Genomic DNA, 6,353 nt, shown 5'->3' on the forward strand with positions numbered 1-6,353 from the left:
CGGATTGAAGAGATGGTGAAGTCACCCGTCTCCTCCCGCAGCCCGGTGTGCCTGTACCCCAATGCGGAACACGAGCGCCCATGTCCTCCTCAGCTCTTGGGAGCCTCCCTCTTTTATGAAGTGCCTATCCTGTCCCCCCTTTCTTCCTTCACCCACGTCCTGCAGGGCAGGAGGGGCTTCCTTCCTCCCCTCTGTGCCCCCCAGGGCTTGGAAGCCCCCAGAGCCCTCCCGCCCTTGGGTGTGCTTGTCCCGGCAAGCAGGGAGTGGGTGTTCGTTGCATCCTTGGGGCTGCCAGATGGCCTCCGCAGCCCTACACCTCAGCGAGGCCTGTCTGGCCTTCCCCCAGGCCACTCCGCCCACCTGGGCACCCAACAGCTCATCGGCAGCGGGGAGCCCATCGGTGGTGGCGGAATCAGTGGTGGCCCCACCCAGGCTGGGTGGAGGTGAGCTGACCGGGCTGCCTCTCCACTCGGTGCCCACCTAAAAGCCTCCTGGCTGGCATGGGGGCAGTGAGAGCCTGCCCCGGCCGAATCTGGGGCTGTGGCCGGCCTTGGAGAAGCCTCCTTCTCTGGTGGTTCCGGTCCGATCTGGCTAAATTTGCAGGTGATACGAAGTTGTTCAGGGTGGTAAAAACCAGGGAGGATTGTGAGGCACTCCAAAGGGATCTGTGGAGGATGGGCAAGTGGGTGTCAACGTGGCAAATGGGGTTCCATGTGGCCAAGTGCAAAGAGATGCACATTGAGCCAGAGATCCTACTTATAAATACACATTGATGGGGTCTGAACTGGCAGAGACTGATCAAGAGAGAGATCTTGGAGTTGTAGTAGATAACTCACTGAAAATGTCAAGACAGTGTGTGACTGCAAAACAAAAAAAAAGGCCAATGCTTTGCTGGGGATTATTAGGAAGGGTATTGAGAACAGATCAGCCAATATCATAATGCCTCTATATAAATCAATGGTGCGACCCCATTTGGAATACTGTGTACAGTTCTGGTCACCACACCTTAAAAAGGATATTGTAGCTTTGGGAAAAGTGCAGAAAAGGGCAACTCAAATGATCAAAGGCTTGGAACACTTTCCCTATGAGGAAAGGTTAAAGCGCTTGGGGCTCTTTAGCTTGGAGAAACGATGACTGAGGGGTGACATGATTGAGGTTTATAAGATTATGCATGGGAAAGAGACCCAAAGAGTGATTAACACATGGAATTCACTGCCACAGGAGGTGGCGGCGGCTACAAGCATGGACAGCTTCAAGAGGGAACTAAATAAACATCTGGAGCAGAGGTCCATCGGTGCCTATTAGCCAAAAGGTATAGATAGGGACTCTCGGGCTGGGGCCAGTGATGCTCTGTCTTCTTGGTGCTTGGGAGGGGGCAACGGTGGGAGGGCTTCTAGTGTCCTAGCCACACTGCTGGACCTCCTGATGGCACCTGGTATTTTTGGCCACGGAGTGACAGGGTGTTGGACTGGATGGGCCATTGGCCTGATCCAACATGGGCTTCTTATGATGGGTCCCAGAAGTGGGGCTAGGGGACCCCTGCTCGACGTGTGCCACAGAGTCCTGGGGGGGGGCTTCCTTTTGTCCCCCATGCTTGGGATTCTGGAACGTTCCAGGGGATTTTGAGAATCTCAGAAGCACCCCTGCTGGACTCTCTGTTCAGGCCTTGAATGTGAGGCTCCTAGAGGCATTGGACGGGAACTATTTGCAGTGATCTGAGCATAAGCAGAGTGCCTTCCTGTCTGCCCCACTTCTTGTGTACTGCGTCTTTACGAGGGTCACCCAGAAGACCTCAGCGCGGGAGAGACGCAGGGCGTAATGGACAAAGATGAGCTTTAGTCAAGTACCAGCATGTTCCTTTCTGTTCAAGCCACCCAATATCCCCTGAGGTTCAGTGTTAAATGATATGCCATTAAGCTACGGGAACTGGATGTTTTTGTGTTGCTCTACTGTACAGTCCCTTGGACTGCAAGAAGATCAAACCAGACAATCCTAAAAGAAATCAACCCTGACTGTTCCCTGGAAGGCCAGATAATGAAACTGAAACTCAAATACTTTGGCCACTCAATGAGAAGGGATCACTCACTGGAGAAGACCCTGATGCTGGGAAAGACTGAAGGTCAAAAAAGACGGGGACGGCAAAGGAGGAGATGGTTAGACAGTGTCATAGATGCATCGAACATGAAATTGAGCAAACTTCAGAGGATGGCGGAAGACCGGAAGGCCTGGCGAGATCTTGTCCATGGGGTCGCGAAGAGTTGGACTCGACTGTGCGACTGTACAGTATTTGGCAACAAGGAGAGGATCCACCCGCTGCTAAAACACACAGAGGCGATTTCGCACTAGAGCTGCCTTGCGGCGCAGCCGTTTGCCCCGACACTATTTGTCAATTTCACACCCAAGGCTCGCAGGGCTGCATTTGACCTGCGACTTCGCCCGATTTCCTCCGCAGTTTCGTGATCCTCAAAAACCAGGAACACGAAACTGCGGAGGAAATCGGGCGAAGCTACAGAAATGGCTGCCCTGGTCCATGGAGGATAGTTCAGTGTGGGGACGTTCCAGCACGGAGGTTTCTGTATGGCAAGCGAGAGTTGGACCATAAGGAAGGCCGAGTACCGAGGAACAGATGCTTTCGAACTATGGTGCTGGAGAAGACTCTTCAAAGTCCCTTGGACTGCAAGGAGATCACATCAGTCAACCCTAAAAGAAATCAACCTTTTTTTTTTTTTAATTGTTTTATAAATACAAAAAAAATACACAAATATTTTGTGGAGCTATTTGCTGGGGAGGACCAAACTGCGTCCCAATCTGATTCCTGCCAGTGCATATAGAGTTTTATAGAGTTTGGAGAGTGTCCCCCTTGGTGAGCTTGAGTAACCTTTAATTGAAGGCCAAATACTGAAGCATAGGAGTAGGACTCCTCAAGTCAGCAACCCCGTTCATATCACTTTCTGGCCAGGCCTGCAGTCTCCTGCTGTGAAGCAGTATCCCTAACGTCTTATGTGCTCTCATGGCCGTCCCAGAGAAAATCTCTTTCCAGATACAGGGCAGGATTGCTGCTGTCCATTCCATTCACCCAGGAGATGAGATTCATGTGAAATCTTACAAGAAAGGGAAACGGACGCTGACACACACACACCCCCAATGAGAAGGCTCCTCCTTAGTTCTCCTGACTCAAAGTTCAAGAGTGGTGCTTCTTTTCTGACTTGTAGAGATTTAGTCCTTTAATCATGGTTTGCTTGTGGTTTTGAACCTCTTTTCTCCTCACAAAAGGACCTTGTTACCCAGTTGTCTGTCTACATTGGAACTTCAGAAAGACGACAAACTAACATGACTTCCAGGACAACCTGTAGCTTTAAGGAATGGATTCCCTCAGTGCCCCTCGCTAGGCATTCCACACTTGGTTTCTGTGAGTAAAAGGCAGGGGGAGGGGGGCAGGGTCCTTTTTCAGGGCTGTTTTGGCCTTTGAAAGGAGGCTCATGGGGGTCAGGTGTTACCAGGGTTGCCAATTCCAGGTTGGGGAATTCCTGGAGATTTCAGGGTTGAGCCTTGGAAAGGGCGGAGCTCGGGGAGATGAGGAGCCGCAGCCGGACATTATTTATTTACTTTTGTCATTTTTAGCCAGCCGTTCTCATTTGGACTCAAGGCAGATGCCACAAAGTGAGCAAATTCAATCAACAAGATGGGGCATTCAAGAAACAACACAATAGGATCAGGGTTGTTGAACCAATCAGAAATCGAAAAACAGGACTGCAGCAAAGCATAAGCCTTAACATGATACAGTAAATGACATAGATTACATATTTGACTAGCTCAGTTTTTCATAGACTGCAGAAAGCCAGGAGAGTGAGAGCAGTGCTGACTTCCTCAGGTAGGCCGTTCCTTAACGTGGGGGCCACAGCAGAGAAGGCACAGCGATGGGCAGTTGGTTTTTCCCCATTTGGAGGTTGGTACCTGCAGAAGATCTCGCTCCGATGACGGAAGCTGTTGTGGCGGCGCAGAGGGGGAGAGGCAGTCTGGCAAATAGGAGGGTCCAAGGCCATGAAGGGCTTTCTATGTAAGAGCCAACACTTCAAAATTGAGTCTCATAACCGAAGGGCAGCCATTGGAGTGACTGTAGGATGGGAATCATCTGCACGATCCATCTGGCTCCCGATAATACCTGAGCCTCGGCGTTCTGCACCAACCGGAGTTGCTGGATTGGTTTTGAGGACAGAGCAACAAAGTCTGAGTCCAGTGGCGCCTTTAAGACAAAGTTTTATTCTGGGCAGAAGCTTTCGTGTGCACGCACACTCGTATCCAAACAAGAGCTTATACCCAGAATATAACTTTGTTGGTCTTAAAGGTGCCACTGGACTCAATCTTTGTTCTGCTGCTCAGGATGAATACGGCACCCCACCTGAATCTACGGACAGCGCATTACAACAGTCTGTTCTGGATGTCACCGTGGTGTCGATCCAGGTAGCCACAGATCAGTCGGATCAAGGTAAGCGGCCATTTTTTCTGGGCAGGGCTGAGTTGGGAGGAAGCCAAATTTGCAGCTGTGTGAACTTGCTTCTGCAGCAATAACGCTGGATCTCGTACATAACCTCAAGTCTCGTAACTGAGTCAGCAAGGGCCAGCTGAAGACCATCAAAAGTAGGGAGCACAATGTCCTTCGAGACCCCCACCTTCCCAACCAACATCACCTCTGTAAATTCAGGGATCAGTTGCAGTTTCACCCAGGACTGCAGTTTCACCCAGATCAACAGCAGCCACCCTATGAGAGCCAGTGTGGCTTATCAGTTACAGCATAAGGGTAGGGTCTCAGAGACCCAGGTTCAAATTCCCCTCTTGCTGTGGAAGCCTACTGGCTGATTCTGGGCCACTCACACTATATCAGCCTGTCCTACCTCACAGGGTTGCTGTGAGGCTAAACAGGAGGAGAAACGAACACTGCATGTTGCTTTGGTCCCCACTGAGGAGAAAGGCAGGGTATAAAATGAATAAATATAGCACAAGATGGGAAGGCAATAAACGGTTGGTGAAAGGCCAAGAAAGAGAGAATGAGGCAGGGAAAGGTGAAAGGATATGGGGGATGCCAAGAGGAGGAGAAGGGAAAAGAGTGTGTATGGGGGGGGGGGAGTGAGGTGCCCCTCCAAGTCCTGGAGGACTCCCTACCATGCAGGTTGGCCTAGCCCAGTGGCCGGCATCAGACCAACCGTTGACGCATTTAATGAAGCCCAACTCATTAAAACACCCACAAAGCACATTATTATAACTATTTATCATGTGGCGGAGTCACACACAGGAAGCATTATCATAATATAAAATACATAATCCAGTTGGGCCATCCCCCTAAATACAAATCTCTAAATTGTCAGCCCACTCAGTCACAGCTGGGGAGAGCTCAAAGAGCCCACAAAGCACAGAAAACACGAAGTCTGACTCCCCTGATACAAACAAGAATCTCTTTAATGAGCTGTGACTCTTCCTTAGCTGAGTATTTTTTTTCCTGTGGTCCATAAAGAAACACTTAATCGAGGGATGCCAACTGCCTGGAGCGGAAAAGCACGCCGTCCCTTCAACAGATATATTACAACAAACAGGACCACGGTGTATAATAGCTTTTTGTTGTTGTTCAGTCGCACAGTCGAGTCTGACTCTTTGCGACCCCATGGACCAGCTCCCTCCAGGCCTTCCGGTCTTCCACCATCCTCTGAAGTTTGCTCAATTTCATGTTCGTTGCATCGATGACACTGTCTAACCATCTCATCCTTTGCCGTCCCCATCTTCTTTGACCTTCAATCTTTCCCAGCATCAGGGTCTTCTCCAGTGAGTGCTCCCTTCTCATTTGGTGGCCAAAGTATTTTAGCTTCAGTTTCATTATCTGGCCTTCCAGGGAAACAGTAAATCACAGTGTACAATTAAACATTATTTGTTCGTTTTTATATGCAATGTTTAGAGTAATACAGTACTAGTTACAGACAAACGACGGGAGTTCTAGTACACTATCCGTTTGCGTGTCCTTCAGGTTTGTCATTCTGTAATTATTGCAATGGAGTGTAACATGCTTAATAACCAAAAACATAAAAATTACTCTGGAATCTAAGCGCGGTAGCATTTTGAAATATGGGTGAGTTTATAACATGTAAAATGCTCCTCTATTAATTTTTATGTTTTTGGTTATTAAGCATGTTACACTCCATTGCAGCTTGCAGCACTTCATTCTAATGAAGAAACAATTACAGAATGACAAACCTGAAGAAGGACACGCAAACGGATAGTGTACTAGAACTCCGTCGTTTGTCTGTAACTAGTATTGTATTACTCTATGTACTGCTAAGCTTTATATCGCATATTGTAGTGTTATT

The sequence above is a fragment of the Gekko japonicus genome, unplaced genomic scaffold, assembly GCF_001447785.1.
Source record: "Gekko japonicus isolate JY-2015 unplaced genomic scaffold, Gekko_japonicus_V1.1 scaffold5307, whole genome shotgun sequence".
Lineage (NCBI taxonomy): Eukaryota > Metazoa > Chordata > Lepidosauria > Squamata > Gekkonidae > Gekko > Gekko japonicus.